The following is a 27,934-nucleotide window of genomic DNA, read 5'->3' as shown; positions in this document are numbered from 1 at the left end:
AGCACTTTACATGCCTGATTTCATTTAATCCTCATAACATCAGAATGAGGTCCTGCCAATGTTACCCACTTCACATGGGGTACTGCCAATGTTACTCACACTTTACACAGGGTATTGCCATTACTACCCCTCCTTCACATGAGGTAATACCATTGATGTTCACACTTCACACAGGGTACTGCCACTGATGCCCACACTTGACAGGTGAGAAAACTTGGGCTGAGAGAGAAGTCAAGGTGACTGGCCAGGGTCAGAGGGCTAAGAAGTCAAAGATCCAAACCCAGGTCAGCCATCTCTAAGGCCCAGGCTCAAATATGAACCACTTTACTATCAGGGACAGTCTGACTTTGAAACCATCCTGGGGCTGGATCCTTCCCAAGGCTCTGGGAAAACTTCCTAGAGCAAAGATCAGCACACCCACAATTCCTCCTCTAAGAGCACACTAACTTAACCCTTTACTAAACTGCTGGAAACCTCATGGAGGAGCGAGCCTCAACTGTGCAAGCTGTATCCTGTGGACCGTGCAACAAATTCACTGACTCATGTGCATCCTCCATTTTTGTAAAAGGCACAAAACCCCTCAGAGGTTGACAAAGCACATAATTTCTGAGCCTCTACCTACCAAAGTACAAGCCAAAAGAAGGGGCTTAAAGGAACTGATCAACACTGCCAGCCTGGGTCACAAACCAGGACCAAATTCCATCTTCATTTCCAGTAAGATGTACACACACACCAACCACACTCTAGCACACTATGGGAAACCAGGGTCCCTTAGCAGGAAGATGTGTGCAGATTTCTCTCCTTTCCGTAAAAACAGCACAGGACTCACAAGTGTGAAGCAGTAAACAGAGCAAACAGACTAGTAGGAAGAAGATTGGTCCCCTGGCCACTGACACAGCAGAGTGAGAGGACATAGGGCTCAGGGACAACCCAGGCCCTATAGAGAGGGCTTCCCAGGGTGGCCAGGGGCCAAGACACACGCCAGCCCTCCCAGCTCTGTACATATGGCACCAGGCTGCTGCCCTCACTTAACTCATCTGATTCTCACTCCCATCCTCAACCCCCAAATCAGGACCCCGACAGTATCTTGTTCATCGCCAACCAGGTGCCACTCTGGAACCCAAGTCATTCTTTTCCAAGTGCCAAATCCCCAAGGCCCCTTTCCTTCCTGCAACTACAAGCCCCCTCCCCACCAATACTAGTGTTGTCACTCTGTGGGACGCCCACCTGTCTTCTCTCCTGGACTCTGCCAAAAGAGCCATGATTTGAAAACATTTCAGCAATGCGTGAAACAAGGAAACTTTCTCAAACCAGGAAGCAGCAGCTGTTGGAATAATTCATGTGAATGTTTCAGAGAAGCATCAATTGCTCTGGGTCTTTCTGGAAAAGTGTTGAAGACCTCAAGTTGGAAAATCCTCAGAATCTAGAAAATGCAGGTTACCAACCAGTTCCTAGGCCACTGGAATCACATCAAGCCTCTTCCTGGTCCCTCTAATTGCTACAAGTTCTTAGATTACAGGCTGTGTCCCTCTAATTTTCATCCATCTGTCACTACTTCACAAACTTTTCCTACAATGTACAAGATGGCCCCTCTTATATTTTATTCCTTCACCTATTATTTATTGCACTTTCTTCTAACACAAAGCACTATCAGTAGGGAAAGAGGAGACATAAGAACAGATCAAGTTCTGTACCTTCCCCACCAACAGAGGTGGCCACCAACCTACCAGATTCACAGACATGCTCCTTGAGGGTTCTAGAGGTCACACAGGGCCTTCATGCTTCAACACTATATCCTCCCATCCTGGCCATGTAAAACAAAGAGGAGCCATCCAGTACTATGGGCCAAGCTGTCTAATACCCAGCTTCTCCCAGGCAGTAGCTACTACCACAGATCACCTTCTCCAGGACCCAGCTCACCTCACCTTTGCTCAAACTCAGCATCCTTAAAACCAAAGACCCACAATCTTGGGCCCCATGTCACCTTCCAGTCTTCATGCTGCTGCTACCTCTTGGACAGGCTCCTACCCTCTCTTCCCTCTCTCTCAGGGTTCCCTATCCTATCTCGCTTCTGTGGCCATAAGACCCTAGAGGGCAGGAAAAGACCATCACCAGACCTCAGGGGCATAGCACAGACTGAGCAGGGGAAGGAACCCCAGTTGTTAAATGGACAGATGACTTGTTCTCAGCCCCTGGTATCCAGCTAATCCCCACCCAATCTCCTTGCACAGTGTCTCTGGCACCTGTCCCTGTTTTTTATTCCCCACCAGGCAAATCCAAGACTGTATTAGCATGAGCTAATGCCTGCCTTTTCTCAACCTCCCTTTTTCCTGACTTCTCTGCTCAATTCAAGTGAACATTCTCCTCCTCACAAATCTGAGGGCTCTCGATGCTTTTCAGATGAAGTGTAAACAGTCTTCCATTTAAGGTCATCAATAATAATTGGAACAACCTGCATTTTTTTTTTTTTTTAAACCTTACTTCCCACTTTGACTTTCTATAAACCCTGACGTCCGGGAGGGTTATCTGCCAACTCCATTCATCCTTGATGCTCCAATGCAAGGGAACACTCCTTGTAAATGGTCTAGTCCAACATCACCAACCTTCTTCACAAGAGCTGTAGACCTCCTGAGACCAAGAAAACCATCGCTTCTCAGAATAATATGCTGAAGGATGGAGGGAGATAAATCAGATGTCCCATCTTTTTCACATCATGGCATACAACAACAATTACATTGGCACAGCGCACTGGAGTAAAATAAGGGCTACTCACAGCCCAGGGCTAGGGCCACCTGGCTGCAAGGACATCTCTGTATCCCTGTCACCCATCCCAGCTAGCCTACTAAGAAGCTCTTCTTAGATAATCCTACAGTCAGCAACACATCTCCTGCTCTGTTCATTCCACTACGTGGTGATAAGAAGCCTGTACTTCATTTCACTCCATGGGGCACCTTCCAGAGCAGTTTAGGCTCTCAAATGTTGATGGTTAACTTTTTAAAGTAACTTTTTAAAAAAAAGGCCAACAGTGGCTCATAGACTCAGAAGGCTGGTTAAACAGACCAAAGTTACCCTAATTGTTCCAAGCAATTTAAGTTTCCTTTTTCCCTTAAGCAATAAACCAAGGCAACAGAGTAGACAAGCTCTCCCACCATCTTAACCTTCACAAAAGATAGGTGCATGCCTGAAATGCTCATCCAATGCTAAGCCCCTTACCCAGGTGGTGACCTGTCCACTCTCACTGCCTTTTTTTGGCAGGGTCACCTGACCTTACCTCTAAAAAAGCAAAAACAAAAACAAAAACCCCAACCATACCCTCTGAGGGGGTGAGTATGTGCCCACTGGCACCATAAGTAGAAAAGGCCTCTGTCAGATGACTCACAGGGCGTCCTGGAATCTCTCATGGCCACGACCCCCAATCTTCTCTCTTCCAAACAAAACATGTTCAATCTCTCTAACCAGTTCTGTGATACAGTTTAAAGACCATTCCAGGGGCGCCTGGGTGGCGCAGTCGGTTAAGCGTCCGACTTCAGCCAGGTCACGATCTCGCGGTCCGTGAGTTCGAGCCCCGCGTCAGGCTCTGGGCTGATGGCTCGGAGCCTGCAGCCTGTTTCCGATTCTGTGTCTCCCTCTCTCTCTGCCCCTCCCCCGTTCATGCTCTGTCTCTCTCTGTCCCAAAAATAAAAAATAAAAATAAAAATAAAAATAAAAATAAAAATAAAAATAAAAATAAAAATAAAAATAAAAATAAAAAAAAGACCATTCCAGCACAGGTTGTGCTGTTCTGGAATCATCTAGCACCCTTAGCTGGGTATTAAGCCCCTACCCCCCCAGCACAGCCAACCACTAAATGTCAGCATCTGACATTTAGCCCATTCCACCTTATTTCCATGGTTGCTTTTTTTGATCTTGAAATGGTCATCCACATATCACCTGAAGAATTTCTGCAAGAAGTGCCATTACTTTTTTTTTTTTTTTAATAGACCAGGAGAAATAGTTTTATGCTCTTAAAATTGGATGTCTTCATACACTCAATTCCAGAACAGGAAACACTGCTTCAGTTTTTTTGGTTTTGTTTTTTTAAAGGCAGCCCTAAGATTCCAAGAGCAGCCCTGAGATCTTCCTCTCTATGTCCTGTCCCATCCTCACACTGTAGACACCATGATGACCTCAGGGCTCAAAAAACAAGGCCCTTTGGGAATTAAGTTGTGTACCTGTATTGATGAGCACCAGGTGATGTGTGGAATTGAATTACTATATTATACACCTAAAACCAGTATAACATTGTATTAACTATAATTAAAATAAAAACTTAAAAAAAAAAAAGATGAGGCCATGAGGAAGGAAACCTGCCAAACGACCTCCTGATTAGGGAGGAGGAACAAAGGAGAAAACAAAACTGAGCAAACCATAAAGAAATAAGGATGACATAGGGTGCCTTAGCTGACTTGGTCGGTAGAGCGTGCAACTTTTGATTTCAGGGTTGTAAGTTCGAGCCCCATGTTGGGTGTAGAGATCACTTAAAAATAAAATCTTTCAGGGGCACCTGGGTGGCTCAGTCAGTTAAGTGTCTGCCTTCCACTTGGGTCATGATCTCACCGTTTGTGAGTTCAAGCCCTGCACTGGGCTCTGTGCTGAAAGCTCGGAGCCTGGAGCCTGTTCGGATTCTGTGTCTCCATCTGTCTCTGCTCCTTCCCCACTCGTTCGTGTGTGTGCTCTCTCTTTCTCAAAACTAAATAAACATTAAAAAAAAAATTAATAATAAATAAATAAATAATAAAATCTTTCAAAAGGAAAGAAAAAAGAAATAAGGATGACAGAAATCAGATCAAGGAACCTGCAGTAGAGAACAGAGAGCTACATTCTCCTCCCTTTTGCAAATTAAACCCGGGGCAGGTCACTCTCCTCAGGCCTCAGTTTCCAGTTTCTAACATCAAGAGCTGCCCTACCCATCTTGAAGTCTGTGCTGTGTTCAGTAAAACTAAAATGGCACACAGAAGCAACACAGTCCCAGGTGAATCCTAAACTTGTCTGGGGCCCAAGGACCAAACATAGTTACATTTCTAATGCTCTGCCTGACAAATATAAATTGACTATAAAGCTGCAATTACATTTCCATCCAGACTTACTATGTAAAATCTTTCCCTAAGAAAACTTCAAAAGCAGACCAGACATAACTCCTACACTACTGACAGCTGAGGTTCCCACCTCCTCAGACCTCAGCAGAGACAAAAGCCTCAACAATAGAAACTAAAGTTTGGGAAGGGGAAGCAAGAGACAGATAACCCACATACAAACTACTGAGAAGGTCAATTAATCAAACAAAAATGTTAAGGAAAACACTAATCAAACCCTGGAAATCTCCCAGGGTTCCAATGCATATTAGAGAATCCCAAGGAGGGCACAGATTCAGAATCCTCTGAAAAAAACCACTGCCATTGAAGGGGTAGGTATGAACCCTTTACATGCACAGAAATAACACATGAGACAACAAAAAATGAAGTTCAGGCATTCTGTCAACGATACAGAAGTCCTGGGGCACGCGAGTAGCTCAGTCGGATAAGCCTCCGACTCCTGATTTCAGCGCCGGTCATGATCTCACAGTTCATAAATTGGAGCCCCGAGTAGGGCTCTGTACCGACATTGTGGAGCCTGCTTGGGGATTCTCTCTCTCCCCCGCCCCTTCTCTGCTCCTCCCTGCTCTTGCTCTCTCTCAAAATAAATGAATTAAAAAAAAAAAAAAAAAAAGGATACATAAATCCTGAGAATATCACAGGTCCGGAGTAACTTGACCAATTCAATTAATGCCTTTGAACCAAGATTTCAGTTTGCTACACTCCTACTTTCCCCAAACCACTGAGCAACTGGAAAAAATAGGTTTCCTCTGTGGATGCAAATAAGGTTGTAGTGGCAAAGTTTTCAGAACTTGCTGAGTAAGCTTGTCCAAAACACACAAGAAAACTCTCTTATCAATGCCACAAAAATCCACCAGCTACAAACTCAAGTGAAGAGAATACTGGCCTGAAACCTACTCACCTCCAAGGTCATGTTGAGCTACTGTCTCTAAAGTAAGAATGAGGTGAGTACAGTTTAACAGCCACTGACTCAGAGGCTAATTGCACAGAACAACCAGGATTAGAGTACATGTTATGCTGGGATTACATGCAGGTTTAAGGCCACAGGGTTTTTTGTTTTTGTTTTTTCCCTTTTCTTTTCCCACTTCCCTTCCAAATAATTTGGCCACCTTTTTAGGTGAGAGAGAGCTAGCTCCCTACAATGAGCTCTGAAGACCACTAAATTATGGTGGGATTGTGTTATAAACAAAATACAGCTCCTTAATCTGAGTGTTTCATTGTTTGTGATAATTTGAGATGTGAGACCTTATAGAGATCATCATGTAGTTGTCATCTGGGGGAGGATTTTGTCTCAGAGGTGAATGGAGGAGCAGGAACTGGGCTACCTCTTACTTGTGAACGTTTCCCACTTGTCCTTAGAGCCATCCTATGAGATCAAAGGTATGTTCCCTGTCTATAGATGGAAAAGCTGAGGCCAGCCAGGTAGCCAGGCAACCCGCCCAAAGCTGAAAAGCAGTAGACTGTAGTCAGTGATGATACCAGATCTGTCCATTCCCAAGCCAGTTTGAGAACTGTAAGTTTGGAAGAAGACTAGGATTCAGGTCTGGGCTCTCCAATTTGCCACTGCATGTACTTCAAGGAGACCCACTTCCCATCCCTGACCAGAATCTACTCAGGGATAAAGCCAGAAGTGCAAGAGCCGTGTCTTGGTTCTTAAAGGCAAGGCCCCCCATGACAGATAGGCCTGGCAAACAACTTCCCACCTCCCAGATATAGGGACTGTTCCTGAAAATCAGAACATGGGATTTAGCAAAGTCAGGAAAGGTGCTATCTCCTTTACCCTAGTAGGCCTCCACCAACCCAGCTATTCTGTATCTCTAGGGAGGTGCTGAGGCTAGTGGAAAAAACAAGCAAAATCTGAAATCAGAAAAGCTGATGCCCACTCCCGGTTGTAAAATAATCAGCAAGGTGGCCCTTAGAAAGCATCACCCTCAAGGCCCCTAGGTGGCTCAGTCGATTAAGCATCCAACTTCAGCTTAGGTCACAATCTCATGCTTCCTGAGTTCAAGTTCCATGTGAGGCTCTGTGCTGACAGCTCAGAGCCTGGAACCTGCTTCAGATTCTGTCTCCCTCTCTCTCTGCTTCTCCCCCACTCATACTTGGTCTCTGTCTCTCAAAAATAAATCTTAAAAATAAAGAAAAAAATCACCCTCTATAGGGGACTTCACCTTCTTCCATCTGGAATATGGGGATAGGCTATGGCTCCAAGGGGAACAGAGCAGACAGTGACAGGCTTTGTCCCTGAAAGTTGTGAAGGTGCAAAGCAGCACCTCTGTGCTCTGCCTTGTCCATTCTAATTGTTAACAATACTCACTAAACCGTACATGCACCAGGCCTTGTGCTAACCCACTTGCATTTCTAATATCATTCCCAACTCAGTTGTTCAAGGTAGACATGACCTCCTTTTTAGAAGGGGAAATGGGGCACCTGGGTGGCTCGCTAAGTTGGTTAAGTGTCCAACTCTTCATTTCGGCTCAGGTCATGATCTCAGTTTCATGACTTCGAGCCCCATGTCTGGCTCTGCACACTGACCTTGAAGAGCCTGATATTGGGATTCTCCCTCTCCTTGCTCTCTGACCCTCCTCCGCTCATGCTCTGTATCTCTCAAAATAAGCAAATAAATAAAAACTAGAAAGAAAGAAAGAAAGAAAGAAAGAAAGAAAGAAAGAAAGAAAGAAAGAAAGAAAAAGGAAGGAAGAGGAAACAGAGGGCAAGGTTCAGCAAAGTGACATCACTAGGAAGTGGCAAGTGAAGCTTACACCCAACCTGTTTGAGGCAAAGCCAGGGCTGGTCCATGACACTACTGCAGGGACCTGCTGCCTAAGAACAGGCACACTAAGAAGGCTCACTTCTCACCCAGCAAACAGCAAGCAGCCCTGAATGAGGAGCTGGTTGGCCACTATAGTATGGCAGTATTTTTTAAAGTGTGCTCAAAGGCAGGGGCGCCTGGGTGGCTCAGTCAGTTAAATGTCTGACTTTGGCTCAGGTCATGATCTCACAGTTCATGAGTTCAAGCCCCACGTTGGACCCTGTGCTAACAGCTCAGAGTCTGGAGCCTGCTTCAGATTCTGTGTCTCCCTCTCTCCCTGCCCCTCCCCTGCTCTCTCAAAAATACACATTAAAAAAAAAAAAAAAAAAAAAAAAAAAAAAAAAAAAGATTCAGCAGCTCTTCCTGCCCACAGGTCCTGTCCCTGTGCTTTAATAAAATCACCCTTTTGCACCAAAAAAAACCCCTATATATATATTCTTCAACCTTCAACAAGTAGAGACTTTCTCACTGCCTCTACCCTCTCCCTAACCACTGCCACTGCCCCCCACCCCCAGCTGCAGCTTTTAAGGCCAAGCAGCCTCAAAGGCCTACCATCTCAAACCTACCCCAAAACACCTGAAAGCCCACTTTCAGGTACTGTCCATATCCTGTCAGCACATTCTATCTCAGATGTTGAAGGTCTCTCTGATTCTCAGACAGATACTGTCTTCAGTCCTTTCATATGAGGAACCAAGAAACAAGGCAGAAAGACCCCTGACAAACTTGCCTGGGAAATAGAGTTACCTTTCTGAAGATCAAGACAAAGTGGGTGCAGGGCACTGAGAAGCTCCACAGGCCCTTTTCCCTGACACCCTAGAGGGTTCCAGAGGATTCCCAGTCACTTCCTAAGGCTACCTGCAGGTATTCAATTAGAGTAAGTTCCTTTGTCTTCTAAAAGAATAACCTACATTTTCATCAGACAAAAAGAGGTCACAAATACAGCCTAGAAAACGAGAGGAGGGGCAATAAGCCCATGGTATGACATTCCTCTTGACTAAAAAGTCCTGGATCAACGTTTACCAGCACCTACAAGTATGCAGTATCTGTCCCCAGCTGGTACTTTTGTTTCTAAGAACACAGACTCACTACTTCTACTTTGCTGCCACCACTTCTGGTCCCCTGTCTCTTATCTCAACCTTCTTAACACGTGGCCTTCCTAATTCAATGCAAAGATACTAGTACATCACTGGAATAGCAACCTGAAGCCAGACTAACTCATCTTCTTAAAACAGCTCACAAAACTCAAGAGCATCCATTCTAACAACCAACCACACTAAGCAGGCAGCACAGTTCTGTGAGCCTCAAACTATGACATTGCCAACTTGTTCCTCTGGTTTTGCCACACTTCCAACCCAACAACTGTTACAAGGAAATCCCAGAGATGCTCTATTACCCCAAGACGACTACTCATAAAGACCTCACCTAATCACCTGTTTCATAATCTTTCCAGTTTTCTACAATGAGCATAAATTAACTCAATTATCAGGGGGAAAAAAGTCTAGGGAAAATAGCCTCGTTCATTCCATGTAATGGCACACATATATCATCACAAGTCCAAGCAAGTAGTTCTCCAGACAAGCATTTGAACTGCCCATGCTTTTAGAGGTTAGCACACCAACAGTCCGTAATTGAACTCCGTTACATTTTGGTTTCTGTTGAGAATTGACATGTCCAAGGCTCCGAGGGTTATTCTTAATTTTCCCCCATGAGAACAAACATCAGAAAATGCCAATATCTGGGGGGCCTAGCTGCTCAATTGATAGAACATGTTACTCTTGGCCTCAGGGTTCTGAGTTCGAGCCCCATGTTATGGGTAGAGGTTACTTAAGTAAAATAGGGGTGTCTGGGTGGCTCAGTCAGTTAAGCATCTAACTCTTGATTTTAGCTCAGGTCATGATCTCACATCATGGTTGTGAGACCAAACCCTGCATCCAGCTCTGTGATAACAGGGAGGAACCTGCTTGGGATTCTCTCTCTCTGCCCCTCCCCTCTTCATGTGCTTGAGCTCTCACACACACTCTCTCTCAAAATAAACATTTAAGATTTTTTTAATGTTTACTTATTTTTGAGAGAGAGAGAGAGAGAGAGAGAGAGAGAGAGAGAGAGAGAGAGAGCAAACACAGGCATGAGTGGGAGAGAGGCAAAGAGAGAAGGGAGACACAAAAACTGAAGCAGGCTGCAGGCTCTGAGCTGTCAGCACAGAGCCCAATGCAGGGCTCAAACCCATGAACTGCGAGATCATGACCCAAGGCAAAGTCAGACACTTAACCAACTGAGCCACTCAGGTGCCCCTAACCACGTAAAAATAAATAAAATAAATAGCTCTTTAAAAAAAAAAAAGAAAGAAAGAAAATGCTAGCATTTCAGAATGGCTTTGCTGCTTTCCCACCCATCAGAAGCATCCTTCAGTGGTCTGCTGTCTAAGGCCCAAGGAAGTCCTAGCTGTGAACCTCATCACACCAGTCCCTGCCTTGTCCTCTCTGAAAGGGGTCCCACTGCTCTCAAGGTAAATCCCAGACCCTCTTATGTCTCCATATCTCTCTGTTCCAACCACCCCAATCTTCCTTCAGTCTCACTCTACAAGAAATGCCATTCTTTTTCTCTTTACCTACTTAGCTCCCACTCATCCTCCAATCCCAGTTGGAGAAAGGCCCCCTTGAGTCTTGTTCACCAGGTCATGGTATCCTTTTCTCCTTGGCCCTTATAAATTTCCCCACGTTTATGAGATTAATTATGATTTCTCTCTCACTAATCTCATGGTAAACTCCACTGAGCAGGGATTCCTAGCACAGTGCCCGAGGCACAGTGTGCACTCCGATATTTATTGAATAAATCAATCCAGAAATCATTCCTTGCCATGCCAGAAATTCACAAAATAAATGATGCAAAACAAGTGAGAGCTACTAGAGAATTGAAAATTGGAGCCTTTAAAATGTGTTTTATTACTCAAATAAAAAAATATTTCTTGGAGTGCCTGGCTGGTTCAATCAGTTGAGCACACAACTCTCGATCTCAGGGTCACGAGTTTGAGCCCCATGTTGGGCATAGAGATTACTTAAGAATAATGATTTTAAAAATATTTAATGCTTCTAATTTTTAAAATAATCACAAAGTACAGAGATACCAAAAAGGTTAAGGAGGAAAAACCCACTCCTAACCCTAATCCAGAGATTTTGTTGTTGACATTCTGATACAAATCCTTCCAGGATTTTTTCTACCAAAAGTAGCATTATTTCTTTCCTCACTACCAAAATATACAATTAGAGGATCTGCCAAATGATACTGCATTAATAGAGATGACTTGACATTAAAAAAAAAAAAAAAAAGTGATGTCATCTGAATAGAAATAACAATGCATCCAAATCGGTAATACAGGACCTATCCCAATTTCTACATCACATCCCAGATGAGAGGCAATCCTCTGTAAAAATCAGCTTCAGAATTTGTGGGGAGGAATAAGGGATGAAAAATCAAGAATGGGGGACTACATGAGGAAAGAATCTTGCAAAATGCTCTCAAAACCTCCGTCGTAAACTATTTTTTCTAGAAAAGGACCAACTTTTCTGAGTTGGAAGCTGAAGAAGCAAATGCAAAGGGGCAACTCTATGGCCTGGCTCCTTCAAGGCCAGCTGGTAACTCTGCTCTGAGGACAATGCAGGGCTACAATGGTGTTCCCAAGTCACAGGTCATCCCCCAACTCCCAGCAGAAGTGGACTGGAGCCTGGACAAGTAAATGGCTTCTTGTTTTAGGAGTGCCCAGGAAATGTTCACACAGTGGATTGCAAACAGGAGCATTCCTGGACTCTGGTGCCCAAAACATCAGGCTCAGTCAAGCCCAGCTCTGCCCCTCCACCACTCAGCAGCCTCGGACAAGCAGCCTGGCCTCCAAGAGCTTCAGTTCCCTCACCCATGATGTAGGGATTATATCCTCCACCCCACTGGAGTGTTATGGGCATGGAAGATGTCTGTGCACAACAGGCGCTCAAATCTGGGGATTGGTATGGTCTATCAGCCCTCCTCCACAGCTTGCTGTCAGGTGTAACATGCTACTAATCTTAGCATCCTTATCTGGTGCCAGCAAACATTATTTCACCTAATCTAACTTAAAAGAAAACTTGTAACAACTACCAGAAAGAAAAAGATCAAAGGACAGTCAGTACAAGTCTGAAGCAATTACACAGAAGGCTGTCTATCCCTCAGTTTCTGTGCTGCCACAGCCAGAAGGTGTCACTGTACGAAATGGACACACAGAACCAGTGACTTAACAAGCACTGTGTACTCAAGAAAACTGAAAGAAGTAAAAGGGTGAGGAAGAGAGAAAAAATTAAAGGCCCAAGTGACTCACCCGGACTTTGATCTAAAGAATCCAAAGCTCTCAAGATAAGGATGAACTACACAGCTAAAGACGCTGGGTCAGATACACAAAATTAAACAGCCCCTGCAAAGTTCCCAAGGCAGGGCAGAAACGCGCACCCAAGGTTGATATTCAGTTCCTAAGGGAGGGATCCCCATTCATTTCTGGGTCCCAAAGTGTGCACACACACCAGTGTCAATCACGTTCCGGGCTGGGGCCCTGCCCATAAGCCTCTCCTTGTTGAAGTGATCAATTCCGATTCTTGGCAATAATCCCTTTAAAAGGCCAGCTGCTGCTGTCTAGTCACCGATGCCGACCCATTCCAGGTGGGAAAAAAAAGAAATCAATACAGCCACCGCCTAAATAGGGAGGCAAATTTAAAGTGTAGGTCCCTGTGACGGGCTCGAGCCCAGATGCGGAGCAAGGGTCCCCCGAACCCTGGGGTCAGGCAGTAAGGGCGCGAGCGGGTAGAGGGACGGCCCTGCAGGCGTGGGCGCGCGGGGACTCTTATTCTGACACGGGATCCTCCGCCGCCGCCGTCGCCGCCGCCGCGGGGTTCAGAGCAGCGGCCAGGCCCGCCCGGGACCCCCGCCCCCCGGCCTGGGACCCCCCGCCCCGCGCGTCCACGTGCCGTCCGCCCGCCGCCCCCTCCCCCGCCCGTCCCAGCCGCTCGCAAGCGACCCCTGGAGGCCCAGCCCCTCCTCCAGCCCCGGAGGAAGCGCAGAAGGAAGGGGGGCGACGCCGAGACTTTCCGGGACCCCCACCCGGCCCGGCCCCCACGTGCCTGGGCGGCGTCGGAGCGCGGAACTTTCCAGGGTAGCGCTAGGAAGACGCTCCCAGAATACAAGGAGTAGATACAACTCACTCGCTCGCGCTCACTTTTCTATGCTCACGCGGGGTCCCTCAGAGCCCAGTGACCCCCTACCCTGCCCGACCCTCGCCGCCTCCGCCGCTTCGGGCTCCACCTCACGACCCCAGCCCCGACCCCAGCCCCGACCCCAGCCCCCGGCCCCTGCTCCCCGCCAAGTTTGGTCCAGAACTTACCGGGCCGCGGGCCGGCCGGGCCCTAGGGCAGCGCGCAGGTTCGCGGCGCCGTGGGGCCGGGGTCGCCTGCGGGTCCGGGCGGCCGAGGGGCCGGGGGCGCCGGGCCGCGCGCGCTTGCTCCGCCTGTGGGGCCGCCCGGGCCCGCGGCGCTCGCTCCGCCGGTCCGCCCGCCCGCCCGCGCCGCCGGCCAGATAATGCGCCCCTCGGCCGCACACATGGAGCCCGGCGCCGGCGTCACCGCCCGGGACATGCGCACCAGGTCAGCGCGCCCGGCCCGCGGCCCCCAAAACACCGGGGAGCTCTTAAAGGCGACGCCGCCCGCCCGCGCCTGGCTGGGCGGGGACAGATGGTCGGTGGGCGTGGCCTTATTGTAGGGGCGGGGCAATGATGAGGGGAGGGCGGGGCAAAGCAGGCCGGCACCGCCCCGGAAACACAGCCTCTGCCGACCGCGCTCCACGCGCCTCCCTACTTTGCCAGTTGGTTTCCCACGCGGGCTCCCCCCCCCCCCCCCCCCCCCGCCGAGTCCCAGCGCCTTCCGCAGGGCCGAGGGGTCGTCGCCAGCTCACCGGCAGCAGAGCCGGGCGGACCGCGCCCAGGGCTGACTCACAACGCGCTCACTGCTGACCTCGCTCAGGCTGAGCTACAAGACCTGGAGCAACTCAGCTGCTTCCGAAAACGGAGGTTAGAGTGCCACCCCCGCGGGGGTCGTCAGCTAAACCATCACTTCTGTGAAGTGAAGAGAGTTCTAAGTAAGCTCCAGACCCACCCACTTCAAGACACTTGAGGATGCCGGCTCTCCCTCTCCAGTTACCTCCCAATCGGCACCACCCCTACCCCGTGCCTCTGGGAGAAGGTGAACCCCCCCCCCCAACACACACACCAAGACAGCAAATCTGCACCCTTCCTTTCTCTGTGACATAGAGGAAACACGGGAAACACAGTTTAACCTGAGAGAGAATGATGGGCTTTGGATATATTAAACTATATATAGGGAAACACAATTTCAATAGAAACACAAAATATCTAATATTACAAGAAGGCTCCCAATATTAAGACTGTTTTGAAGAATCAACAGAAAAGGCCCTTTTCATGTTCTTTTTCCAGAGTTAAAACAATTCGTGATAAGACACCTAGACTCCTGAATAGTGGCTTTTAATTTGTTTTATAACACACCTTAATACATATTCATACTACTGAAACAAGTTTTACCAAGTATACTTTCACTACTTGCAGTGTATTCTGATATTAACTATTCTATTTCATTTTTTAAGAGATTCAGTGTAATTTCAACCCACCATTGGTCTTGCCTCCAAACCTGAAAAACAATGTAGAACAAGTTTTACAAATTGTTTTTCTGCTATATGCTACCCACAATAAGAAGTTCAAAAAAAAGCTCATTTTAATTGTGTTGAGTTTCACGCATAACTGGCAACTTTTTGTCCTTGATTCCACCCCCACCCCACTCCCCAAATCTTCCAACTGCTTAATGCAACATCTGGCACAACCTCCCCTGGGCCAAAAGCAAGCATTCCTCAAGCTAAAAATGATACAAAATACAAACTGTTGACCCCAAACGCCTTCCCTGACCCAATTTTGTCAGCAATTTGTTTTGCTACAAAGAATTTCAATTGTTCAAATTCAAAAATAGTCTTATTCTCAAACAGGTGACTTGGTATAGGAATGCAGAAACTCCCTGATCCCAGTGCAAGAATAGGTTAAAAGCAAATATCCAAATTTTCACTGTAATTCAGCAGCTGTGTATTTTGAGAACTGCTTTACTGTAGGACCATTAATCAGATGATGTATATTAAAGCAATACAAGCAAAATATTACCTCACAGCTCCTCACCTGGGTCTTGATTAATGCCAACTTAATTAACTACAGACACAGCAAAGTGTGGTCAGGTGGGAGACCCAAGACTTGAGATAGATGTAGAGATTCCAGTGTCTGAGCTGGCAAGCCCTGTGTGAGTCACCAAGGTGACAACCACCCTATTTTAAAGAGAGAGGCATCAGCTGCGACATATTAATGACACACCCCTGTGGGCTGAGGTGTGCACTGGTGACAGGTGGGCTGCTCCAGAGGGCAGTGCCAACATCTCCAGCTGGGAAAGCAGGGGTGGGGGTAGGGTGAAGTAGTTAAAGCGTTTATTTTTGTGATAGAAAGAGAGGGGCCAGGTGTGTAGATGGAAAAAGCGACAGTAAATCCAGACCTGTTTAGAGTCCTCGAAGCTCAGGCAGGCAGCTCAGGCTGTTCAGACTAAAGACCTTGCTACCTCAATGCCTAGTGCTGGACTAAACGGCAAATAGTTCAGCTGGGTGATTATGAAATATGATGCAATCGCCTTTAGATTCCATTCTAAAGCTGAAGAAACTAATTAAAAGACATATAGGGCTAGAACCATGTTTTTCTCAGTTTCCCCTTGGCCATAAAAACAAGGCAGTCAATTAATACTGACAGATACCAGTTAATATAATACTTTTAAAAACACTTCTGTTCTAAAATAAAAAAAACTTCTATTGTTTAAACAGAATTTTCTTACAAATTCATTTTAAATTTAATATCCTTCAAAGATCAGATCCTTACTAATAACAGCCAGGCTTCCTTCTGCCCTAACCACTGCAAAAATATTCTAATTATCTTTCTAATGTACTGTTAGATAAACTTCTACTAAATACCATCTGAGCCTATTCCTGCACAAAAGAGAGACTGAAGAAAAGAAATTTGGGCCAAATTCCATATTCCTGTCCTCTTTCATGGCAGAAAATTGGTCAAAGGCACCACAGTAGCATGAAACTGAAAAGGAGTAGCATCACCTACTGAATGTTTAAGGTACTGTATTTTTTTGTTTTTAATTGGGAGACTTCTTTAAAGTTTCTGGTGGAGGGGCGCCTGGGTGGCTCAGTAGGTTAAGCGTCAGACTCTTGATTTCGGCTTAAGTCATGATCTAACTGTTCATGAGTTCCAGCCCTGTCGGGCTCTGCACTGATAGTGCGGAGCCTGCTTGGGATTCTCTCTGCCCTCCCCCACCTCAAAATAAATAAATAAACATTAAAAAAAAAAGTTTCTGGGTGGACAAAATTCAAGATATCTTATGTGATAAACACTGATGGAGAAAAACTAAGAGACCACTCACCCCAAAGGTTTTGCAAGCACCATCCCCAGAAGTTCACAGGCTGGCGGCACAGAAAGACAGAAGATTTCAATGCAAAAAATGCATTCATAGGAAAGACAGGAATCACAGAGGAAGGGGCTACTGCCTGCCTGGGGAGGAATCAGGGAAATCTTTCTGGATGTGACATGTGGGCCAGTTCTTAACAGATGGGACATCCCAGGCATCCAGAAGAGCAGAGGCAGAGGCCAGAGCTGGCCACACCTGGAGTGTGGGGCTTTGGAGACAGAAAGGGCTGAAAAGGGATGGATTCATTATCCTTTAAACTTTCTAGATGCCTGTCTCAAAACACAGAATGTATTGTCACTTAATTACTTAAATTTGCAGGCTAAGCAGACCTAGTTCTGTAGGCTTTAACCAATTTTGAGATTACTGCTATCAGTGACCCTAGGCTCCCACTTGGTTTCTGAGAAGTTCTCTAAAGAATAAACAGGTTGTTTATTCAAAAGTGTACCAAATCTCTTTTAAAGTATTTTATGAAAAGATCACTGACCGCTTTCCACACTTTGCATTTTTATAACTCAAGTCTAAAACTGTCTTCACTGAGTTTAGGGACAATCATAAGCACAATCTCTCAGGATTGTTTTATAGTTTCTTATTTCACCCTAAATTCACATTCACTTGGTGAGATTAGAATGCAATTTGTTGTGAAAGGGAAGGAACATTTCTATGTTAATGTGATTTCCTTAGTACTTTGATAGTTTTGGTACTTTTTTCAAGGACCAGAAAACAGTTAAAGGAACTATTACAGTGATGCTTTATGAAAAACAAGACACTACCAGTGCATTATAACTGCTATAACAGGGGCGCCTGTGTGGCTCAGTCGGTTAAGTGTCTGACTTTGGCTCAGGTCATGACCTCACAGTCCGGTCCATGGGTTCGAGCCCCGCATCTGGCTCTGTGCCGACAGCTCAGAGCCTGGAGCCTGCTTCAGATTCTGTGTCTCCCTCTCTCTCTGCCATTCCCCTGGCTTGCTCTCTCTCTCTCTCTCGCTCTCTCTCTCTCTCTCAAAAATAAATAAGCATTAAAAAATTTAAGTAACTGATACAACAAATGTCATTTTTTTTTTTACTTTTATTTTTAAGTTTATTTATTTTGAAAGAGAGAGAGCGAGCATGTACGCACAAGCACGAGCAGATGAGGGGCAGAGAGAGAGAATCCCAAGCAGGCTTGCACTGTCAGAGCAGAGGCCAGCGAGGCAGAGCCAGATCCGGGGCTCAAACTCATGAACAGTGAGATAGAGACCTGAGCTGAAATTAAGAATTGGATGCTTGGGGCGCCTGGGTGGTGCAGTCGGTTAAGCGTCCGACTTCAGCCAGGTCACGATCTCGCGGTCCGTGGGTTCGAGCCCCGTGTCAAGCTCTGGGCTGATGGCTCAGAGCCTGGAGCCTGTTTCCGATTCTGTGTCTCCCTCTCTCTCTGCCCCTCCCCCGTTCATGCTCTGTCTCTCTCTGTCCCAAAAATAAATTAAAAACGTTGAAAAAAAAATTAAAAAAAAAAAAAAGAATTGGATGCTTAACTGACTGAGCCACCCAGGTGCCCCACAAATGTCCTTTTTTAAATCACAGCATTCTTAAGCTAGATTAGGAGTTTGTGGGAGACATATCTGCACCTGTTTGCCTCATCCCTGTCATATATATGCTGAAAAGCTCTCTAAAACACAGCTCTCTAGAGACGGGCCACTTTGTCAGCATGTGTTTGTTTTGTTTTGAATGCCGTTTCTAACCGTTTCTAACCACAATTCCGTATACTTAGTGGCTGGGCAACATGGAGTTCAGGCTCCATCTGTACTTAGTCTCTGTGTGGCCATGAGGAAGTCCCAACACTACAGAGTTCTGCTTACAAATGCTCCCCTGAAGGGTTAAAAACAAACTGCTAGATGTATTACTGTGAACCCAGAAGTATATCTCCCACTCTGTCTTCACCTGCGTGTGTCACCAGTTGGCAAGGATTATCTCTTTTGTGTCTATACGTGGCTTACAAAAAAAAATGCCCACCTATTTTAGCAATTTTAAGTCTTTGAAAAGTGAGTAAGTGAACTATGTTTTCTATGAATTAAAGAATTAAAAGGAAAAACATCTGGGGCGCCTGGGTGGTTCAGTAGGTTAAGCTTCTGACTTTGGCTCAGGTCATGATCTCACAATTCGTGAGTTCAAGTCCCGCACTGGGCTCTGTGCTTTCAGAGCCTGAAGCCTGCTTTGGATTCTGTGTCTCCCTCTCTCTCTGCCCCTCCCTCGCTGTCTCTCTCTCAAAAATAAAATTAAAAAAAATTTTTAAGGAAAAATCAAAAAGCTACCAGAAAAAAGAAAAAAAAAAGTTTATGTTAGTCTTAGGTCTAAAGATGAACCTATTCAAACGTATTTAGCAAAGAAAGAGTGTTAGTCATATCACTGGTCTGTTAATAAACATCCCATCCATGATTTAGACATGAAAAAAAAAATTTTAACACTTGGTATCCAATTCATACCCCATTCCCTGATTGTTAAATAGCAGATCTTCCAACCTGACATAGGAAGGAGGTAAAACATTTTTCCCAAAAGTTTTCCTGACAGGATGGGTATCCCCCACCCTTTCCTACCTTGGTGTCTAGCATTTCCTATTAAAAATACAGAGGAGCAGGGGGCGGTGCCTGGGTGGCTCAGTTGGTTAAGCGTCCGTCAGCTCAGGTCATGATCTCATGGTTTGGTTTGTGGGTTCGAGCCCTTTGTCAGGCTCTGTGCTGACAGCTCAGAGCCTGGAGCCTGCTTCGGATTCTGTGTCTCCCTCTCTCTCTGCCCCTCCCCCACTCACACTCTGTCTCTTTTTCTCTCTAAGATAAATAAACATTAAAAATATATATATACAGGGGATGGGTCTTTCTGGTTTTCTCCTTCACAGCTTGATAACAAAACACCCATGCCTTTTTGCATGCTGACTTGATCAGGCCTACATTTTACCAACTCCTTGTTTAACAGAAGAATAAGATATTTATTTCAAATTTAAGTCAAAAGTCAACCTTCAATAGAGATACATTGAGAGATTAAATATAAACCTTGAAAGTTTCAGGGTGCCTGGGTGGTTCAGTTGGTTAAGCATCCAACTCTTTTTTTTTTTTTTTTAAGGTTTATTTATTCTTGAGAGAGAAAGAGAGAGAGACAGAGTGCGAGTAGGGGAGAGGCAAAGAGAGAGGGAGACACAGAATCTGAAGCAGGTTCTAGGCTCTGAGCTGTCAGCATAGAGCCTGATGTAGGGCTCAAACTCAGACTGCAAGATCATGACCTGAGCCGAAGTCAGTCATTTAACTGACTGAGCCACCCAAGAACCCCTATCATCTGACTCTTGATTTTAGCTCAGGTCATGGTCTCACAGTTCAGTTAATGAGATCGAGCCCCACATCCCCACACGGGCCTCTGGGCTGACAACACGGAGCCTGCTTGAGATCCTCTCTCTCCCTCTCTCTGTCCCTCCCCCATCAGCACACATGGGTACACGTGCCCTCTCTCTCCCACTCTCTCAAAGTAAATAAATAAACTTAAAAAAACAAAAAAAAAACTTGAGGAGAGCCTGGGTGGCTCAGTGGGTTGAGCGTCTGACTTCAGCTCAGGTCATGATCTTGTGGTTCGCAAGTTCAAGCCCCAGAGCGGGCTCTGTGCTGACAACTCAGAGCCTGGAGCCTGCTTCAGATTCTGTGTCTCCTCTCTCTGCCAGTTCCTCACTCGTACTCTGTCTCTCTCAAAAATAAATATTAAAAAAATTTTTTAAATAAATAAATCAGTAACTTGAAAGTTTCCTAAGTATAAAACCTAAACCTTGAAAATGCCATGCAAGTTAAAAATTTGTTTTGCTGTGTTAAGAATTTTAGACCAGCTTAAATGATAACAATTCTCAAAAAAAAAATAATAATAATAATAATAATAATTCAGAAGCAGCCCCCAAATCTGTTTTCTTGAAGCTCTTTAGGAGATTAAACTTCATGTAGACTACATACCAGTACAAAGAGAGTCCAGATGGTCTGATTTCACTGGACATCATTGATTTCTGATTGAAAATGTTTATTAAGAATTCAATTTAAATATTATTTTAATCTGAGTTCAATTTTGAATTGAACTTTCCTACTATGGACATTTTATAAAACTTTCTACACCTTTAAAGGTAAACTTTAGACTTTTCTTGCCAAAGGTGCTCAGTTCAAACTCTTGACTTTCCAATGTTCATAACCTCCTCAGGTCAAGAGAACTCACCTTGTTTTTTTGTTTTTTTTACCTCCAGGTCCCTGCCCATGCCTATGCTGTTCTTCTCCCTAGAATGCCTAGCCACCTAACAAGTAGCTCTATCACCCTTCCTTTACCCACCCTCCAGTTTGAGCCCTTTTCCCAGTCACCCTATCCATGCTTCAGGAGGCACCGAAAGTCTATATAGTAAGTACACCAAAGTGATACACAGCAGCACAAAGCCATAGTGAACTGAGAGAACTCACTGGGAAAAAAATCAACCAATCTGGGAACCTCTAGATACCGGTCCTCAGCTGCACCCAGCTTGTGGCCCCAACATGGACTGATTTACTCTCAGTATTAACTGGCATAAGTAGTTAGTTATCCAAACTTGAGTGCCAACTTTAAGAGGGCCATTCAGCTTTGATATGATTCCATAACAACTACCTTTATCGGGCGCCTACAACAATCTGGCCACCTGCTTCATGCTTACCATCCCTACCCCACAAATGAGGAAACTGAGACTCAAAGAAGTTAGGCCACTTGGAGTTAAACCACTTCCCTGAGGTCGCAGAGCCAGCAAGTGTCAGAATCTGGATACAAACCCAAGTCTTTCTGGCTCTAAAGTTTCTACTGCACAGAGGGTACTTTTACAAAGTAATAAAGACAAATAATAGTAAACCATTCTTCAAGAACACACTCTTGCAGAAGGACGTTGCTAATGTCTGCTTCCTTGAGTTCTATACACATCTCCAGAGCAGCCCTCTACAGGCACGCTCCTGCAGGGAACACTGTGATAATGCAACAGAAAACCATCCTGTTGGCTACCCTGCCAGATAGTCCTAAGTTTGTAGGTACATTAGCTGAGCCCCCAGAACTGCCAAGTGCAAGTCCACTGGTGGATCACAGCTCTAACAAAGCAGCTTACCAAGAAAAAAAAAAGTGAGAATTTGAATGTATTTTCTATACTCAAGTTGGGGCCCAAGAACTCTGCTGGAGGGCAAGGGAACAGGAAGTGAGGAGGGAGCAAGCATCCACTTCCCAAGGGCAGCAAAGCCCAGAGGTGGGAGCCTGGTCACATGCAGTTGCATTACTTGTCCACGCCCACTTCCGGCCAGAGCCTGCCTCTTCACCTCTAAGTCAGTACTTTGAAGGAAAGCAAAACACTACCAGAAACTCTCCTTATAATCTCTCTCTCCTCTTGAAGCATGTGTCTTGAAGGAATTTCCACCCCTGCTCTCCGGCTCCACCCCTCACAAATACACTTAAGAAAAGCATCTGTCACATAATTGACCTATGTGGCTTAACATCAAATCTGACATCATGGAAAGGTTAAGGTTAGTAGTGCTTCTCCAACCCCAGTATAAGAGGGAACCCTAGGGCAGAGGGAACTGTGCACCAACAACCTACTAATGCACAACAAAGTAGTCTATCTATTTGAAAGCTCACTACTCTTTCCCATACCATAAACAACAGCCAAGCACTCTGCTTGTCTGAATTTTCTTTTAAGATTTCAAACAAGGCGAGAGGGCTTTTAGAGCTGTTTATCTCTGTGCCTAACATGCACTGCCATGAAGAAATGCCACGGGATTCCAAAAACACACTGCCACTGACTTCAAGAAAAGCGAAGCTGAAAATGCTCCTGCCAGTGACCATCCCAGATTCTCTTTTTTCTCAGATTATAGTCACAGTCATCCTGAATCAACTAGTGCCAACAGCCAACAATCACCCAGGAAAATGCCATGATTTTTGCCTCCTTTAAGATGGAGGAAACAGAAGCAGAGTCCAGTGAGTAAATTAGAGTAGTAGTGAGGTTTCACTTCTAAACCTCCAAGAAACTCCACCCCAAACTCCCAACATCCAGGGATATTCCCAAAGAAGCTCTGCAATAGTCTTTCATTTGATTGTTTTCTTCTCTGTGACTGGGATTAAGTTCCTTGAGAGCTGACTTCATCTATCCTACTCACTGTTAGGCTGCCAGCACCCAGCATGGTAAACCTGGTGCAACGTCGTCACACAAACATTTACTGGTGGATTATTTGCTGATATAGGAAGTTACATGAGCCAGAATATTTAACACTATTTTTCAATCCAATTTAAGTTGCGTTTAAAAAAAAAAAAAAAATGCCCTGGGGCCCTGGGTGGCTCACAGTGGGTTCGTGATCTTGCAGTCCATGGGTTCGGGCCCCGCGTCAGCCTCTGTGCAGACAGCTCGGAGCCTGGAGCCTGCTTCTGATTCTGTGTCTCCCTCTCTCTCTGCCCCTCCCCCACTCATGCTCTGTCTCTCAAAAGTGAATAAATGTTAAAAAAAAATTTTTTTTAATGCCCTACCTTATGGCCACACAAGAAAAGTCTTGTTTAGTTGAGTGCTCAAACTGTCCCTTATAGGCCAGTTTGAAGAGATAAATTATTATTCTAACAATGCACCACAATAAACAAAGGCAGCCAGGCTACAGACAGGAAAAAGCCAAATTTAATACTAGAAATTAAAAATAACACCTTCCATGCATTTGGATGGAACAACTTCATACAGTAGTTATTTCCCAATTCCAGAAGAGGTCAGTCTCTTTCTTATCATTAAGATCCTACAGGGATTTAATGCCCCCAGTGCTGTCTCCAACAGGAAGGAAACCCTGACTTCCCTAGCTATTTCAGTAATATAAATCAACAGTTTATCGTCCAGAGTTAGAAGCTGGGCAGTGTTGGGACCCATATGCCTTTTAGAGCTCCCCACCAACAGATAACCATGTTACATTACGTCTAATAAATGTACCTAGATCAATATCATTTCTAACTATCCAAGGGTTTTTACTGCTGTAAGGGTCTTTCAAATTAAAAAAAAAAAAAAAAAAGTTTAAAAAACTTCCTGTTAGATAAGAGACTTGGTGGTGACGCCACCATCCACCAGAGTGAAGTCTGTGACACAAAAAGACACAGAACAATTTCAAAAGGGATAGTGAGCCCTTTAGAGTTATTTACTTTATTTTTTATATCTTAAAAATAATAAAGCTTTGTTGTTTTTTCTTTAATGGAATAACTGTCTTTAAAAGAATTAAGAGGGGGCACCTGCACCTGCGTGGCTCAGTCAGTTCGGCTCAGGTCATGATCTCATGGTTTGTGAGTTTGAGTCCCAAACTGGGCTCTCTGCTATCAGCAATGAGGAGCTGGCTTTGGATCATCTGTCCCCTTCTCTCTCTGCCCCTTCCCCCCTTGCACTCTCTCTCGCAAAAATAAAACATTTTTTAAAAAAAATTTTTAAAAAGAGAGAAATTTAAGATTGTTGGATTCTTTGCCTCAATAGCGAGGGAGGCAGGGGGAGGGAGAGAAGAAAGTAAAGAGGGGAAGAGGGAGGGAGAGGGAGTAATTTCAAAGGCAGGTGGGGAATCCTTCAAACCTGGGAGTAGCCCAGTGGAGGCCTAGCTCAGATTTTCACCCATTATTTCACCCATATTTGTGTGCCATCTGTCCCCACACTAGTAAGTGAAAAAGGCTAGGCCCAACTCTCTGGCCATGATTTCAGGGCTTTCAGTAATTGCTAAGAAAGAATCCTCCCCCACCCCCCCAAAAAAGTGTCCTGCCCACCCCAGCCCCTACCTCCACCCCCACCCTAAGTTACCATCTTCCACAGCTCTCTAGATCCTGGGAGCTCAAGGTGAACTCTGATCTCCTCATGGGCACTAAGCCACACACTGGCCCTCTCAATGTACTATTATTATGGGACAGCAAATGCCTTTGTACATCACTTTCCCAGTCTTTTGTCCCCAAATCTGATCCATTACCCTAAAAGAACATTCTTCTTTCAAGGTTCTATTGTGTAAGAAGAGATCACTCACCAGGTAACTGCTGTATATTGCTCACTCAAGCAGTCCCAAAATATGAATATGATCCTTTAGGTTTATAGTTCACCTATTTTTTTCTTCCCACAACTCTTAAAGTTCATTATAGTCTTCTACTTTGCCGACAGTCTAATTATAGTACATCTCCCTACTTGCCCTCCATTTACAAATTACCCCATTTTACAGAAGCAGAAGACAAGGCCAAATGCCTTCTACACAGCAAATGCCTGCTACGCAGCAAGTCCATCTCATAGCTGCTATCTGAACACAGAAAAATGCTACAAGACCCAGGGTGATAGTGGGTTTTGCAAGAAACATACCACATTTCTTTCTCTACGGGCATATTTAGCCTTGGCAGAATGTCAAAAGCTTCCTGGTCTGGAACCCTGATCTCATAAGCACAACAGGCAACCTTTATTGCACACCAATCATGTGCTAGGTGCTATGCTGACTGCCTCCCCTTCATTCATTCATTCACTCATTCATTCATATGTCTATACTGACTGCCTCCCCTCAGATTCATTCATTCGTATGTCTAGGAAGCACTTCCCATCTGTGGACATCTTCACACACATTCATAGAGATGTGGCCCTCAAATAGTTAGTAACGTGCTGATTTTGCATTTTAACTTGTGCAAGGCCACACAACTAGGAAGGACAGACCAAAACCTGAATCAGGTCCTTCTGGCTTCAAAGCTCCCCCTTCTCTTTCCAACACCCCATCCTGTTGGTCCTATGGGTTTCATTTAAAATAAATATGTGCCAGCTCTTCTCTGCCCTGTCTCAGGAAACCCTAACCCCCAAGCTCCCCACCATCCGTACCCTTCCCCTCAGGGCAGTGCCTGCAACTGACCAGGAAGAGGCAGTAAGAGAGCAACCAGGTCTGCAGCACCTTCCTGCCTGGACTTGACTACCCCAGGAGCAGAGGGCCCAGGAAACTCTCCAAGCACTTCTCCACAGAAGAAAATAGCTCGAGTTGAAACTTGTGTCCACATGGTCCCCCGACGGATTTAGAACTCAAATTATAGCCTCGGCAGGAATCTTCACAAAGGACTCAAATTAAGCAAGACCCAGATGGAAACGAACAGGAGAAAGACAGCTTTAAGTCACACTGTAAAGTGAACTACAGTTCTAGCAGAGTCAGAGAGAAGAACTTGTTGAAACGCTAAACCAAACAGTTCAGCCTACATTTCAGAACTCCACTTCAAGAACATTCTCCCCCATGTTTTTAGCCTGAGACTTGTGCATGGACACGAAGTGGTTACAAGTTACTCAGGTTTCAAACTGAGTTCATTCCTGTCCTTTGGACCATCTCTCAATGCCAGCATTCATCTACTTGGGCTCCAGAGAGCTCTGCGTTTGGCAAAGCAGATAAAATTAGCTACTGGAGTGAATTTGGAATCCAGGGTGGGCCATTAAAAAAAGTACACATGAGATTTGTAAAAGCCATGTAAAAACTTCCTTTGGGCCAGGCTGAAGTTACCTAAAACTTAGAGAAATACTGTCCTTTGCCTCCCTTCCACCCTTCCTGGATCTAAGGTGACCCATTTCCTGCTTCTTGCCCTGCCTTTCAAACCAGAGTGGCCCACAAACCAGGGATCCTCTAGAGATCAAGGGGTGAATCAGAAGGCCCAAGGAGAGAGAAAACACAGCAGGAAGACCTGAAGGACTGTTTTTGCTTCTCCTTTTTTGTTTGGGGGCGGGAGTGGGGGGTGTGGGGAGGAGGGGGGAGTTATACTATGCAGAGGGAGGATTGAGGGATGGGACAGGAAATGGGTCAGTCTCACAGCCTGACAGTGTGACAATGGGGGAAAACGGGAGGACAACGCTCCAACCCTGTCCCTCCAGCCTTCACGTGGGCCTCACAACACTGTGGTGGCCCAAGGCTCAAAATTAGAGCGAACCAAGGTGGTCACCTGGCAAGCGGCTCCTGCCCCCCCTCAAATCTAGCAGGTCTCAGAAGGACAAGAGAAAACAACGCTTTTTGACTCTGTCTCCCAAATTCCTTTCCAGCCACAAAATTCTCCAGGTCCCTGGAAGCTGAGGTAAAAGTTCAAAGAACTCCTCCTCCAATCTGGCAAGAAAGAAGACAAGAGGGGACACATTTCTGGTCTCTCCTTCCAGAAAGGAGGAAGAGGGTGCCATAAACAGAAACAGGGGAGGCTTGGAGTTGGGGGATCCAAGGAAAATGAAGGAAGAGTTTCTCCCTCAGAGAATCAGGAGGGAAACCTCAGGAAAGGGGGAAATGTCCTCTGGCAAGTGGGAGGGGAAGGCCTCAGAATGCGGGGGCACCCATTCAGAGAAGTGAAAAAGTCCATGGTGTTTCCCACCAGCAGAAGTGATCTTGGAAAAGTGGAGGCACACTTAGGGGACAAGAGGATCCCCTAGGAATGGGGATACTAGGGGCAGAACCTCTGGAGGAGCCAGAGACCCTCAGAAAATTGTGGCTTCCATAGATTAATGGAGAACCCAAAAGAACACATTTTGGAAGACGGGGGAACTCTTCCTCAGACAACTAAGGCTCCAGTCTGATGAATGGGCATCTCGGGGTAGTGGGGACCCCTCGGGAAAGAGGAGGCACTCGCCAAAAAGGAGGGGGTCGCATCAAGAATGGGAACAGTTCAGAAAAGTGGGGACCACCTCCAAGAAGGATTGTGACAGCAGCAACAGCAGCACCTCAGGCGGGGGAGGGACGCTTGGGAAAGGGATGTCACCCGCTGAAGTGGGGACCGAGAGCAGGGAGAGCGTCTCAGAAAGGCGGGGGGGGGGGGGGGGGGGGGGGGGGAGGGGACCCGTAGAAAGCGGGAGGCACCTTAGAAAAGCAAGGGCAGGGGCGCCTGGGTGGCGCAGTCGGTTAAGCGTCCGACTTCAGCCAGGTCACGATCTCGCGGTCCGTGAGTTCGAGCCCCGCGTCAGGCTCTGGGCTGATGGCTCAGAGCCTGGAGCCTGTTTCCGATTCTGTGTCTCCCTCTCTCTCTGCCCCTCCCCCGTTCATGCTCTGTCTCTCTCTGTCCCAAAAATAAATAAATGTTGAAAAAAAAAATTAAAAAAAAAAAAAAGAAAAGCAAGGGCAAAAGGGGAACACGTCAGAGAAGAGGGACAACAGCTCAGAGAAGCAGGGGCCGCCTCACAGACCATGGGAGGGGGGAGGGGCGGGGGGGGTGGTCCCTGGAAAGGCAGGGAGGTCTGGGTCCCCCAGAGAAGTGGGAGTTCCCCTAGAATCAAGTCGTCTCCTGAGAGAAGCAAGGGTCCCCAGGGAATCAGGGGGCCCCGCAGAGACAGAACATCGCGTCGTCTCCTCAGAGAAGTTGCGGGGGGGGGGGGGTGGTTCTCAGAGGGTCGAGGGTCCCTCAGTGAAGCTGGCGGTTCCTCAAAGACATGGGGGAAGGAAGGCTCCC

The 27,934-nt window shown here is 46.0% G+C and overlaps 1 protein-coding gene and 1 long non-coding RNA gene across 9 annotated transcripts in view; one reads left to right on the top strand and one right to left on the bottom strand.

Moving 5' to 3' along the window:
- The window catches only part of GATAD2A (GATA zinc finger domain containing 2A), a 104,949-nt gene that overhangs the window by 76,373 nt on the left and 642 nt on the right, over positions 1-27,934 (bottom strand). The window contains exon 1 of one of the 3 annotated variants that reach the window (XM_023247857.2): positions 13,340-13,469. The exons of 1 other annotated variant lie outside the window; for it this stretch is intronic. The gene's annotated coding sequence lies outside the window, so the exon portion shown is untranslated. Of the gene's footprint in view, positions 1-13,339; positions 13,470-27,934 lie in introns of those variants that run through there. One more of the 3 variants, XM_019820232.3, reaches the window with a different exon arrangement.
- On the top strand, positions 13,858-27,048 carry LOC102899840. Of its 6 annotated transcripts, none has more exons than XR_006591785.1 (4): positions 13,858-14,020; positions 15,999-16,171; positions 20,760-20,908; positions 26,550-27,048. It is a non-coding gene; the product is annotated as an uncharacterized LOC102899840 (long non-coding RNA). The 6 variants fall into 6 exon arrangements; XR_002739243.2 differs by lacking the exon at positions 26,550-27,048 and adding an exon at positions 25,371-25,970; XR_002739249.2 differs by lacking the exon at positions 20,760-20,908.

This window comes from Felis catus, chromosome A2, assembly GCF_018350175.1.
Source record: "Felis catus isolate Fca126 chromosome A2, F.catus_Fca126_mat1.0, whole genome shotgun sequence".
Lineage (NCBI taxonomy): Eukaryota > Metazoa > Chordata > Mammalia > Carnivora > Felidae > Felis > Felis catus.
This window is presented reverse-complemented; position numbering and strand designations above follow the sequence as displayed.